General features: G+C 36.8%; 1 long non-coding RNA gene across 1 annotated transcript; it reads left to right on the top strand.

Annotated features, from left to right (window-relative positions):
* The first annotated feature begins 2,990 nt into the window (after positions 1–2,990).
* On the top strand, positions 2,991–13,385 carry LOC138155385 (uncharacterized). The gene is made up of 3 exons (XR_011166820.1): positions 2,991–3,203; positions 5,414–5,556; positions 12,475–13,385. It is a non-coding gene; the product is annotated as an uncharacterized lncRNA (long non-coding RNA).
* Positions 13,386–14,962: the final 1,577 nt, after the last annotated feature.

Here is a 14,962-nt window from a genome sequence, read left to right as displayed (position 1 = left end):
TACTCTCTCATTGTTCAGATGAGAAAATTGAGGAATGGAAAGGTGCAGTAAACTTGAGCAAGATCACATAGTAAGTAGCTAATTCTATATGTCTTCTGGATTTAGTTCTAGGGCTCTTATAACCATGTGATTTGGTAGCCAAGGGAGTTAATGAAATCTTAAAAGAATATTAATAAGGCAACAAAAAATAAGAGAAAACAGTTCCACTGTACTTGAGCCTAGTATGGTATTTAGTTGTTGGAACCCTGTCTCAAGAAGTAAATTTGTTACGTTCAAGAGTTTCTAGAGGGAGGTAACCAGGATAGCGAAATGGTTCAATTTTTAGTACACAAAGATTAGAAGGAAAAAACGGGTGTGCTTAATCTGGAGAAGATATGACTTCACAGGAGGCATGATAGGATTTTCAAATATTTGAAGGGTTGTTTTGTGGAAGAAACATTAGACTTGCTCTGTTTAGCTCTGGAAGACAGGACCAGGAAAGAATGGGAGATGGAGACAATAAAGACAGAGAAGAGGAGAGCAGAACAGAGAAGAGGATGGAGACAGAAAAAGAGAGACAGAGAAAGAGAGAGAAATAAGAGAGACAGAAAGAGAGGCAGAGAAAAAGAGAGAGACACAGAGTCACAGAGACAGAGACAGAGAGACAGAAGCAGACACAGAGACAAAGACAGAAAGGCAGAAATAGAAAGACATAGAGAAATAGAGCTGCCGAGAAACAGAGCCACAGAGACAGAAAGACAGAACAGAAAAAAGAGACAGAAAGACAGAGAAATAGAAACAGACATTAAGAAAGACACAGAGAGATAGAAATACAGATAGAGACAAGGGCAGAGACAAAGAATTAATTTAGACCATATATAAGGAAAAAAAACTTCATAAAATGGCAACTATTCAAAAGTGCTGCCTTGAGAGATGGCGAGTTCTCCCTCATTAGAGATCTTTAAAAAATTCAGCATATCACGTGTTGGGAATTTCTGAAGAAGGCATTTTTAGGTGTTAGGTGAACTAGATAGTCACTGAGGTCTCTTCCAATTCCAAGATTCTGTAATTTGTAGATTGTTTAATGGAGAAGAAAAGAACATATCCCCTTCGTTAAGTATGTTCCTAAAAAAACCTTTGCTCATTGATCTTTGCTTGAATCTTTCTAAGGTCTCAGGCACAGATTACATTAAAGAACTAAGGGAGGATGACATTATGTCACAAAGTCGGTAACAAATACATAATAGACAAGATTTTATTTTTTTCTTCACTATTTTTCTCTTCTGTAGTCATAACCACTGGGTCTTATACACATAAAGTACTTAGAGGCCATGGAGTCCCAAACAATAACTGACCATGGTTCTTTGACACCTAGGAGGAAACAGACAGTATGTAAGAGGTAAAAATTAAAATATATTAAGTGATGGAAATTATAAGGAGGATATGTATGTGATTTCACATACAAATCTACTTGGATTTGTATGTGAAATCAAAATTAATGCACATTTTCTTTCTTTCTAGGGGAGAAAAATGTGTCTTATTATTAATGGTCCATTAAAAAGTTAAAAGTCAACGTAAGTACATAAAAGAGGAAAATATGTCACAGCATTGTTCTAAAGCTTTCAGAATTATTTCTGGAAATCATCATGAAATGAAGTTAATAGATTCTTGAGCTTTTATAGTTAATTACATGTTTCAGTTTGATGCTGGATCTTTATTGTTAATAATGTTTTCTTTGATGGGGCTATGGATACTGCAAAAAGATGTTAATGGTAAGAAGCATGTGAGAGATTAAATATGGAAAACATGTTAAAATACACTAGTATTAAAAATATAGAGCTAGAAACCAATAATTCAAACATCAAAATACATATATCCATATATATGTATATATAGAAAGATGTACAGCATCTCTCTGTAGATTTCTGTGTATGCTATCATTCAGGGTATAGTATATGCCATTTCTTTAAGAAATAATAAATCATTTAATGAATGACAGTACAGGTATATGTTATAGAGAAAAAATCTGGGAGGATAAACATCTCAAAGACTGATTTAGTCATTTATTCTGATTTGAAAGATGGCTTTACTGCTGAAGAAATTGGGCAACTACCCTATCATTACTATTAGATTGTAAGTAATGCCCCCATCTGGTTGTAGGCCTGATTAAAATGTGAAAGGCAATAAATTTATCATTTTCTTGTTTTGATGAAAGCAGTACAGACTAAGAAAAAATATATAGATCACCTAGGAAATCTCCTCTTGGTGTTATTGAGTAGTTCCAAATGGCACTGTACATTTTCTTAGGTTTCAAACTGCTCAATTTTAAATGCTGCAATTGCCATTTCTCAGCTCTTACTTCCTCTCACTGTTTCAGGTTTTATGGGTAAAAAAGCTTAGTTTCCCTTTTCTTTTTTTTTTCCTTTTCCTTTTTTTAGTGAGTAAAATTTGTATTCATTTTTTCCTTCCATTTTTCTTTGATATTTTTTTTTTATTTTGTTAAGTATGACAAATGCCAGTGAAAAGAATCAGATGCTCAGATAAAGTCAATGAGAGAAAATAAATGAGTTCTACATAATCTTTAGGGAAACACCATATGTACACACCAGACATCTACATAACACACACATAAAAGGAACATTTGCTATACCAAATAAACATCATTTTATGAAATAATTTTCCCATTCACTTAAAAAATTTAAGGTTCAGAGATTTTCTTATTTCATTTCCTTGGAACCTTGAAATAGTGAAGAACATACTCTCAGAAATTCACAGTAATTTATGCTGCAATCTGTCTTCTGATCTTGGCTCCACCCCAAGCAGAATAGAGCATTAAAGCTACAAGGAATTTTAGAATTTCATAACACTGAGTAATGCAGTGATCAATCACGACTTTAAAAGATAGATGATAAAATATGTGTCTCACTTATTGCTAAAGAAATAATAGACTATAGATGCAGAACAAGTTCTTGTAATGGGAATGAGAATTTGAAGATCTTCCCTGTCTTTTAATAGACCTAGGGGGGAGTTCCCTCCCCTGGGAGGGAGGAAGACTTCCCCTGCTTTGAAAGTAAACTCTGCTCGCTGATAAGCTGAATGTAATCACATGAAGTCTGTTTTGAAGGGAATTTGCTGAAGGATGCAGCAGAGCACACAGGAAGCTGGGTCAGAGCTAGCCAGACATTGGGGGAAAGAGAGTGGACCCTCATTAAGGAGATAAAGAGGTTTGTGAGTAAATAGGCATCTCATATTGGTTTGTGGGAAGGCTGAAGGATGCTGTGGCTCTTATGGTTATTATGTTTATATCATTATTATGGTTTCTGAATATGTTTGGTACTATGATGTAGTCGGCTTACTGGTTTGGGGATTCGGTTTTCTGTTATCTAAATAAATCCTTCAGTTCTATCCTCTACCTGGGGGATCTGGTATATTTTGGATTGAATATAATGTGATACTTATAGTCACAGTCTTTATTGTGATCGTGGGCACTGTAAATATAGCATTGGTGCTACATTTGGCCTTGAGGATGGGATCACAAAATATCAGACCTCTAGTTGGGGACAGAAGGGATTTGGAAGAAGAAATGACTATCCCAAGATGGGCAAATTTGCCTTATGTCTCCCTAGCAAAAGAGTGGTCTGAAAGTACAGGGCTTTGTGAAAACTGGGAACAGAGGCTGCAGCAGGGAGAACCTAGAGATTTAGAAACATGTTTGCAGAGTACCAATAAAATCTGGGAAAGAGCTGGAGGCAGTGAGTAGAAGAGGCTGGGTTTTACTAACAGGATACTTTATTGTGTGTAAAAGCAGAGACAAGACATTACAAGAGTTGGCTAAGTGCCAGAATTTGAGACCACCTTTAGAAGAGCAACCTGGATGGTCTCAGGTGGAAGGAGAGAGTACTGGAGAGTCTCTGGAAGCATAGGGCTTTTGTAAATTTGGCTCAGAAAAAGAAGCAAAAAAAAAAGTAACAAGAGGAAAGTTTCTATTGCTTTATTAGAGTCTGAGCCTAGTTGCTATGACAACAAATCCCAAGAGAGTGCATTGGGAGCAATTAATACATTACAGAATGATACATTGTTTCACGGTGAAGCTTTTACAGAGGCAGAAGCTCCGCCCCATACTGAAAAGAAGGCAGGAAAGTAAGGGAAGGCAAGCAGTGTTCAAGGAGATAGTTTAGGATTTCACTCAACAGATTACTGATATTTTGAGCAGATTAAACTAAAGGATGGGAGAATCTTTAGTGTCTTGGATGGTAATAATTACTGTTGAAGGAGCTGCTGGGATAGTGGCAGATAAAGTGGACTGCTTGAAATTTATAAATATTTGCCAGAATCCTTTTGTCCAGCAAGGTTTTAGAGACTTTTGGCAGGAGGTAACAACACAACCACTCTATTACCTTCAGCTGCTGATGGATACAATAGAATGTATCCCACTGATTGTATGTGGCCTAGTGAAGACAGACCCTGTCACTCAGAGACTTGTATGAGAAAGTTGAAAGAAGTGTATGGAATGACTTGCAGTGAATTTTCCCCATTCTGAACATCATATATACATTCTTATTACCTTCTTATATTTTGTAATTAAGTTCAGTATTGTTTCCATATATATATGTATATATGTATACATATATACATATATATGTAAGTCGTGTATTTCAAGGTAACGTAAGAGCTATTTAGTATTAATAAAATTGATTGGATTAACTATGGAGACCAAATTACAGGTGTTTTTTAGTTTGGGGAAAGGAATGGTAGTGTGAGAGTTAGCAAAGGGTTACGTCTCTATAGAACTACAAGAATTGCTGAAATAAGACTACTGATAAAAAGCACCCAACACTAAGTAACCTTGGGAAGAGTTGACACAGTAGCCTTGGCAAGAAGTTGGGTTCCCAGAGAACTCCTAGATAATACTAAAAAATGAAATGATGTAGAAAAAAGGAGCTGGCAGCAGCAGGTGGATTTGACCAATCAAAAAGCAGACAGCATCCTTGGGACACTCAGGGCCAGATAAGGACACATCTAGGTTGGACTGAAAGAGGGTTCAGTATTCTGAGGCTGTTACTGTGCTTGCGTAATGGACCTAATATATTATGTATATTATCTAACAAAATTAGGGCCTCATTAGTAATAATTAGGTTAATGTTTGGGAGAGGCAGGTAACCTTTGCTTATTTGACTCATCTTTATTCTGTATGGTGGCCTCCTCTCCTGGGCATTATTCCAGCAACTGGACCACCTGCTTCTCATGAGATTCTAACAAAAGTTTCTACCTTCACTTTGAGAGGTCTCCAAATAGTCAATTTGGGTTAGGGTCTCTGTATCCCACACAGTTTGAGGACTCGTGTTCTGGGATCAAGTGACTCAGTGGGGAATGACCACAACCCCTATTTGGAGGCAGGTGCCCGTGGGAAACTTTGCTCCTTTTTTCTCCGAAGCATAGTGGTGTTTCTACTCCTCACCGAGCAAAGTGTCCGAAGCGGAGAAACTCAGTGAAGGAAAAAGTGAAAGTGATGGATCCACTGCTCCATGGATGGTAAATGAGCTCACAGTCAGAGAACTACTCATGTGTAGTCTGAAGGTAAGCACTCAAGAGTCTTGGAGACAATTGGCTGGGTTGAGGGAGACCTGAGAGGAAGAGCCTGTCATGTGAAATTGTGTGGTGAAACAGACTGAAGGCTCCAGGGTGAAGAACTCTTTGAGAAAGCTATCAGGTGACTGCTGGCAGGTGGGTGACCCCTGTCAGAGAGGAAGAGCCTTTCGGAGAGGAAGAGCCTCTCAAATTATGGGGAAAGCACAGTCCAAACCCCCCCAAAATTTGGAACAGTGTCAGAAGGTGCTGGCCAATAGTCATTTAGATAATAAATTTCAGAATGTAAAGTGTCTGTATGTGTAACTAACAGCCTCTGTGTGTTCAAGGGCAGGAACAAAGGATGAGCCAGTTTCCCCCTATAAATGGGGACCTGAGCCTAGGTTATCTTAAAGCAAGTATTACCTGGCCTCCATTAGCATCTATTTGTATGATTTGTGATTTGTGCAGAAGATTTCTGACAATCCTCTGTGATTTTTTGGAACTTTCCTGTCAGTTTCTCTATCTGTTCTGTTTTTGTGTTACTATGTGAATGAGTGTGAGTGAATAATCTAACACCCTGTAAGGTTTTAACTGCAACTGGACTGCAGGACATTTCTTGGAATGCTGTTATCTCTTTCCCTCCTCCTCCCTTCTCCTGCTGATGAATGCAGGATGGAGAGGGAGAGAAAGAGAGGCAATTATTGTCTTGTTTATGTTAAATGATGGTAAATGCAAGTCAGAGTGTAGGAGAAGTATCAGGTCAGAATTAGAAAGAAATAAGACATGTGTGGTTTTAAAGGGGTTTTATTCAAAGTCCAATAGAAGGATTAGTAGACAGTAGGAAAAGGTAGAAAGTTTAAGCATGGAGCAATGAAAGGAGCATGGTTAGCCAATTAAGATAGGTATAAGTTATTTGCTATTGAAAAGTGTGAACAGAACTTTTAAGAATTGTTTTTAAAGTTTGAAAATCTCCTCGCCTTCATTCCACCCTGGCCAAGTGAAGTGAGGAGAAGGCGATAAGAAAGGGAGGGAATCTTCTCCCCTCAGATCAAAGAGGCAGGCAGATGAACATTTAACTATTTCCTGCCTCACCTAAAAAAGGAAAGTTTTGTGTATCAAAATGCACCTAGAAGGCAACTGAATTCATTCTGGTCACTTTTCAATTATCACCCGTGATTCAATGCTAAAGATAAATAGTATTTGTCACTGAGGCAATTTAGGAAAATACATAGATCTGTAAAAGAGACACCTCAGAAGTGAAGCTTTGAGCTCTCCAGTACAGAAGGAGACACCAGGGTCCCACCCACTTGACTGGCAGATTCAAAGCTCTCACTTTTAAAGAAGTTTCTAAGGAGTGGACACATAAGTGAAATTTGAGGGAGCAGAAGTTGGAACAGCTAAAAACACTTGAGCAGATTGTGTCAAAGCCTCTCCCACCAGATCAGATTAAGGAAAGAGACTGCTAAAGAATAGTAGGGAATTTGAGTTACCCTCCAACAACTCTTTGCCCCTGGGTACCCTGAATCCCACACCTCTAGGAATGCTGATGACACTCTGTCCTTTCAAATCCCTGGGTGCACAACCAGGCTCTGCAACTGTGGAGAGAGGAGAAAAGTCTCTACAGTTGGTAAGCCTAATTTTCTATCAATAATTTTTATGTGATTATTTGGACATGCAATTAATGTCATTGTGTTATTACGGTATCTCTAAATTATAAAATCCCCTTATACTGTAAAAATTGAGTGACCACTGTGAGCCAGAAATGGTGTTAGATAAAGCAGTTTTTAATCTGAATTTTGTTGAAACTGAAAGACGGAAATAAAAAAAAAAAAGTTGTGTAAAACCCGGTATGTTACTTTATGAATTCTGTTAACCCTATCTTATGTTTATTTCATGTGAATTGGATTATTTTGTTATAAAATCTGATAATTTAAAGCTGTTATATTTGGGATACAAATAGGTAGCAATAATACTGCTAATATTTACTATGATAGCTGATTGTTCATGTAACTTTTTGGCTATTCTGAAAATATACAGTGATTTAAAGTTATAGTTTCCACATTACTAATTATGAAATGAATAATTCTCTGCACAGTGAATTGGAAAGGCATTTTGTAGAATTCTTATTAGGCAAATGAGAAACATGGATAAAAAGAGGAAAGAAAAATATAGGGATGTGGTTTTTGAGCTTGCTTCATCTAAGGATGTATTTATTTTAATCTGAAGGTTTATGGATCACCACATTCACCATCTATGTGAGATTCCAGAATGTAACTGATTTCTAGTGATAAGCTGATTGGTTATGTGGCATCAAGAAATCTTTAGTTCTGTGTAAACTCAAAAACTGGAATTTTAGGGTCACCAGATTGGTAATTACTTGATTTTGGTTTCAAAGTCTAAATTTAGATACATGACACTTATTTATGATATTTTTTACTGGTAAACAGTTGTATTAAAAGAAAGTTTCAATTAAGATTGTTTAAACTTCTAATATTGTTAACTGAGCTATTTGGCATTATTGCATAAATCAAATATTTACAAAAGTATGCTCATGAAAGGTAATTATATGAAGAAAAGACCTGTTAAACCTCCTTGTATAAATTTTGCTGATTATTTGGGAAAGATTTTGTGACCAGAAAATTCAGGAATTGTATAGTAGTTAATGATATCAGGATAAACTGTTTTTGAAAAAGGGAAATATTCATATGAAGAAATGTTTTATAAGATCTTTGGTATGAGATGATGGGGAACAGATTAGCAGACAAGAAAGTTAAGGAGGCTTCCCAGTCCATAGAATCTATGAAGATGTTATGTGTTGAATCCCCAAGTCCCTAATACATAAGCAATACTTGTGTTCATAGAAGCTGAGAAGGAAAATCTAATTAAGTTTTGGAAGACTGTAATTGAGCAAAGCCATTGGTTATTGCTTGATGGCAGAGAAATGGTTAATCAACAAATCTGTGAAGTGTCTTGTATGCAAGGAAGTAAACAAAAGGGTATTAAGAAAGCAGTGTGAGTCTCTTGGCAGGAAGGCTAGGAGAAACAGATTTGGAGAGCAGTGTTTATGGGTTCCAGAATAGTGAAGTAGTTTCAGAAGTTTTATGGGAAAGATGAGATAGACAAGGAAAATTTTATAATCCAGGATGGTGAAGCAATCTTATTAGTCCTGGGAAAGGAAGCAAGGAGAGAGGGACAGCAGGTAGAGAAATCTGACAATTGGTGCATTAGGTATTATCTGTAGTTAATTGCTTATAATCAGAATGATTTGATAAAACTGTGGGAATTTGTTTTAATGCTAAAAACTAAAATTGTTACTTGATTACTGTATGTGGAAAGGCAAAGGCTGGATGAAAACTTTACTTTGACTAATTCTCCTCATTCAGAACAGTCCTCTTGCTACTGTATGATGATGTAAAACTGCCAAAGTCCCTAGAAATTATCTGTATTAGGCAAGGTTATTCAGCCTGGGAAGGGAGCTTGTTTTAGTTATGAAGTTCCTAAACAATAAATTTGACTTGATGAGAAGTAGCAAGTCTATGTACAAAAGATTAAACAGGATCTCTAACAATTGGTTTTATCAGGACACGTTCCAAAAGTCGTGAAAGGAAAGCTGAATAATCTAGATAATGAATTTGAGAGATTTGGAAGGATAAATAAAGGTTTGATTAGAAATATGGAAGACAGATAAGAAGGTTTGGGGACAAATGGGGATTTCCAAGCCCCTCCTGTCTCTAAATAGTGGTCTGGATACCTTTATATCAGATGATTTAAGTATGTTGAGAAGAGTGTGAGGAAGTGTTTAGGAAGGAAGAAAGATTTGTAACTTGATTTTATAATTAATAACTCAATCATATTTGAGAAGAAAAGGAAATAAGGATACAAATGCAATATTGAATCATTATCCCATGGACTGAGATTGGGATTATAAAGTTACTGTAGAAAAGTTATATCTGTGTATATGTGTGCAATTGGGTCCCAGTGAATTTCAAAGTGCAATTGGGTATTAATGCAATTGACTGAATTAATTGTTGGGATTAAAGCAGAGATACTTTTAGTTGAGAGAAAAGAAATTTTAGTGTGAGTTCAGACTAAGCATAGTCCCAGGAAGATGGGAAGCTTGGGAAGTAGATGCAAATCTATTAGAGCAATAATTTATAATCCTGATGGGAGATTTGATTTTTATGAACAAGAATAAATATAGAAATGAATAAAGGTTATTTGAGGCTCACTTTAAAGATCTTCCTTAACCAATGTGAGATTATAATCATATCTTAAACTGATTGTTGGAGGTTGTTATTTAAGATTTCATGGGACTGTTAACTGACTATTCCTCTGAGTCTAACTCCAGGTATGGATATTAAGAAAGGCTATCCAAGCTATTTGAGTCATTGATCCATGATTCCAGACCCTATGAGGTACAGGTATGGAAAGCCTGTGAAGTATGAGTAGGGAAGTTCGGGAGAACAACTACTCCACATGAGCTGAGGTAGGATTGTCCTGACTAGACCCTCCCACTGACACCTGACAGACTCTGAGCTTGGCTGAATGCAGATTGAAGCCTGGTATACATTTTGCCTGGAACTGACATTCTGAAGTTGGAGAAAATGGTTCCCTCGTTAGAGTTTTGTCTCTATTCTTGGTGGCAAGTTTCAATAATCAAAAGTTTTGAAAAAACACAACAACAAATCTATTAAATATTTGATTTTGGGACATCTCAAGTTACTATAAGATAAAGGTATTAGGTTTAGGATTTATTATAGGTATTCCTGTATAAATTAAGGTCCTTTAGTTCTTTGTAATATTATAGGGACAAATAGATAGAGGGTTTGTGAGAATATTATTCTGTTGTTTAGTTAGTATCACACTTGTTTCATCTTTCTCATAATTAGTCAATGTTAAAAAGAGGACAGATTTTGTACTTAATAAAAATTTTAATTCTATAAATTGTGGACTTAATGTGAATCCCTTTGTGAAATCCCATCCTCCTGGTGGATTAATAATAATGGATTAATTAAAAAATATGAGAAACTGGTTTAAATGTGTGATCATGGCAATTGACTAAGACTCCAATTTTAATTTTGTAAGAATGATAACGGTTCTGGAATGATCATTTAAATTGGTTCCAAGGTTCCTTTTGTAGGTAAATGAATGAAAGAAGATGGAAGAAAGAGAGGCTGGAATGCAGAACTGAAGATGGATGACCCTAAGCAAGGACTTCCATCAGATAGTATACCCCAGCCAGACAATAGTGTGAAAAGAGACTTTTGGACCTTGGAAGGGACAATTATTTGTTATTGTTTTTTTTTTAATTTCTGTATCTACACTAAAGGGGACTGCCCCCTTGTATGTTGTCAATGCAATGACATGAATTAGAATTAAGAAAAGTGGGGAAACTTCAAAGGTATAAAAAAAGGAGTGGGGATTGTGTGGAATGACTTGCAATGAAATTTCCCCATTCTGAACATCATATATACATTCTTATTACTTTCTTATATTTTGTAATTAAGTTCAGTATTTTCCCCATATATATGTGTGCGTGTACATATATATATATATATATAGTCATTGTGTATTTCAAGGTACTGCAAGAGTTACTAAGTATTAATGCAATTGATTGGATTAAATATTGAGACCAAATTACAGGCATTTTTAGTTTGGGGAAAGGAATGGTGGTGTGAGAGGTAGCAAAGGGTTAAGTCTCTATAGAACTGCAAGAGTTGCTGAAACAAGACTATTGATAAAAAGTACCAGGCAGTAACCTTGGGAAGAGTTGAGACAGTAGCCTTGGCAAGAAGTTGGGTTCCCAGTTCCCAGAGAACTCCTAGATAATACTAAAAATGAAATAATTTAGAATAAAAGGAGCTGGCCGCAGCAGGTGGATTTGACCAATCAGAAAGCACACAGCAGCCTTAGGACACTCAGGCCCAGATAAGGACACATCTAGGTTGGACTGAAAGGGGGTTCAGTATTCTGAGGCTGTTACTGTGCTTGCATAATGGACCTAATGTATTATGTATATTATCAAACAAAATTAGTGCCTCATTAGTAATAATTAGGTTAATATTTTGGAGGGGCAGGTAACCCTATCTTATTTAACCCAACTTTAGCTTCTGTATGGAAGCCTCCTCTCCTGAGCATTGTTCCAGCAACTGGACTGCCTGCTTCTCATGAGATTCTAATAAAACTTTCTACCTTCACTTTGAGAGGTCTCTGAGCAGTTAATGCGTAAGAGTCTCTGTATTCCACAGAGAAGTAATGAAAATTGTTATCAGGCTTAGAAATGTAGATATGTATCATGATATCCCTTTAGCAGTTTCTCATAGAAACACCATGGTGAAGAGAGCTCCTCCTGCTTCTAAGCCTTGACTTCTTCCTATTATTGGTGAAATAGGATACCCTCTGTCAGAGGTGCTGGATAAGTTATCACAGCTAAGTGACTTAGGAGAATGGGGAAAAAAAGATAAATTTCCTTGTGAGAGGAAAGTAGTTACCCAGCAGATTCAAAGTTTGACTAGACTTCCAAGAAAAGAATTGTTTCCTGCTCTACTGAGAGAAGGGGTTGATTTTAGTAAAAAAAAAAAAACTGATAGTATTCCAGCTAATGAACTATATAGAATAAGGGGCTTGGAGGGAATACAGAAGTGAGAATTGCCCCTACAGATGCTTCTAAACCATTATATCCAAGTTTGTCCACCTTCGGGAGACTCAAATTAAAAAAAAGTGTTGGGATTGGTGGAAGTTGTCAATGTGCTGAACTTGTGGCAGTGTAAGTCATTGGAATAGAGTGAGGAGGATAGTGTCATATATTTTCCTGTGACTGAGGTTGTGATAGTGAGTTCATGGACTCCAGAACCACGGCTGGCTCTATATTTGTCTCGTTTTTATTTTTTGTCTGTTAAACTCATTTGTGAGATTTGTTTTCTGTAGGATTGGTACCCTCCACCTGCTGATGCCTGATTGCTTAAGCTGGATGTCATCCCCTGTCCATGACTGTGATGTTCCCCCTCTGGACATGACATCAACCAAGTTCCAGATGGCAACTAAATGACTGACCTTTCAAATGGGACCTTCTGGACCTGGCATTGACCTAGCTCTGGATGACAACTAAATAACTGGACTCTTGAATGGGACCTCTTGGGGCAGGGACAGCTCTAGGTCCAATTTTAGCTTGAAATAGCTTTGGAAAGAGACCTTTGCCCTTTACCCCAAGATTTGCTTCCCATTTGTTCGATGAGGGAAGGATGGGGTGCTTGTTCCCAAGCCCCTACCCTATGCTATTGTTTTATGTACAAAATTTTCTCTATTATCTCTGTTATATTGTTGCAAAGTTCTGTTGACACCAGTTATCCCTAAACTCTTATGTACTGTTAAGGTGTATTTGCTGTGTGAGGGACATGAAAGATCTTGGGGAACAAATGTAATGGCAATGGAAATTTGGAGATCTTTCCTGCCCCCTAATAGACCTGGAAGGAGTTTGAAGACCTTCCCTGCTTTGAAAGTAAAGTCTGTCCCCGATAGGCTGAATGTGGTCACATGGAGCCTTTGATGGGAGGGGTTTGCTGAAGGGAAGCAGAGCTGAAGGGAAGCTGGGGCAGAGCTAGCCAGACATTGGGGAAGAGAGAGGATGCTAATTAAGGAGATAGAGAGGTTTGTGAGTAAATATGCCTCTCCTGTTGGTTTGTGGAGGTTGAAGGTTGAAGGTTGAACTCTGAAGGATGCTGTGGCTCTCAGCATTATAATGGCTTCTGAATATCTTTGGTACTATGATGGAATTGGCTTACTGGTATTGGAATTTGTTTTTCTGTTGTCTAAATAAATCCCTCGGTTCTATCCTCTAACTGGAGAATCTGCTATATTTCACAATTGAACATCATGCGATACTTATGGTCATGGTCTTTATCGTGATCTTGGGCACTGTAAATATTGCATTGGTGCTACAGTTATACAAAGTCCATCTGGGCCAATGCAGTGATTTGTTTTTGCTTAATTGTGTTTGTTTTGTAGAAAGATTCCATGGGATGAAGAGAGTCGTTAGAACATTATGCTGTCTAAAAAACAGTAAAGTATTTAAAACATTTTTTGGAGATTATCAAACCTTTCATTTTACCAGTGAGTAAACTGACACTTGTCAAAGGTTTTTGGAGCTTGAACTAGGTTTCCTGATTCTCAGACCAGTACCCTTTTTACCATGATTACATGCTATTATAGTTACAGCATTACATGCTATTCCCTCCCACCTGTATAAATGATAAATAAGTTGTTTCACCTTTCTGAGCTTCTTTTACCCTGTCTATAATATAAGAGATCTTAAGAATATATTTTTCTTTGAAATTTTCAATTTCAATGAGTTTTGTTATCTTTGAGTTGCTATGCCACAATCATCTTTTCGATACACACTATCCCAACAAAACCTTTAATTTTTTTTTCCTTCGAATGTAGGTTTTCCTTTTTTTTCAATTTATTTATTTATTTTTAGTTTTCAATATTCATTTCCACAAGATTTTGAGTTACAAATTTTCTCCCTGACTTTCACCTACTCCCACCCCAAAATAGCAAGTCTATTGAATACCCCTTCCCCCAATCTGTTCTCTCTTATATCCTCCCCCATTATCCACCTAACTTTCTAGTAAGGCAAGAAGGATTTCTATACCCTGGTTCCTGTGTATCTTATTTTCTAGTTGCATATAAAACAACAACAACAACAACAACAATTTTGTTTTATATACATTTCTTCTTAAAACTTTGAGTTCCAGATTTTCTCCCTTCTTCCCTCCTCACCACCCCCACTGGGAAGAAAAACAATTCAATATAGGTTGCACATGTGTAGTTACACAAAACATTTCCATACCAGGTATATTGTGAAAGACTAACTATATTTCTCTCCATCCTATCCCTCCCCTCACTTATTCTATTTTCTTCTTTGACCTTGTCCCTTTTCAAAAATGCTTGCTTCTTACTACCCTCTCCCTCAGTCATCCCTCCCTTCTTTCATACCCCCCTAAAGCCCCCCCCATTTTCCTGTAGGGTATGATACTGAATTGAGTGTGTATGTTATTCCCTTAAGCCAAATTCAATAAAATTAAAGTTGTCCCATTCCCTTTTACCTTCCTGTTCTTCCCCTCCATTGTAACAGTTTTCTTTTTCCTCTTTTATATGAGATAATTTACCCTAATCTATCTCTCCCTTTCTCCTTCTCCCAACATATGCCTCTCACTTCTTAATTTTGTTTTGTAGTTATCATTCCTTCATATTCAACTCGTCCTGTGCCCTCTGTCTATGTATACATGTAGATACATGCCCATACTCACATATATATGTGTATATATATATATATATATGTATATATATATATATTCCCTTCAACTGTCCTTATACTGAGAAAAGTCTTATGAGTTACAATTATCATTTTTCTATG

The sequence above is a fragment of the Petaurus breviceps genome, unplaced genomic scaffold (genome assembly GCF_028583685.1).
Source record: "Petaurus breviceps papuanus isolate PSGF00001 unplaced genomic scaffold, PetGlider_PUasm1.0 154, whole genome shotgun sequence".
In the NCBI taxonomy this organism is placed as follows: Eukaryota; Metazoa; Chordata; class Mammalia; order Diprotodontia; family Petauridae; genus Petaurus; species Petaurus breviceps.
This window is presented reverse-complemented; position numbering and strand designations above follow the sequence as displayed.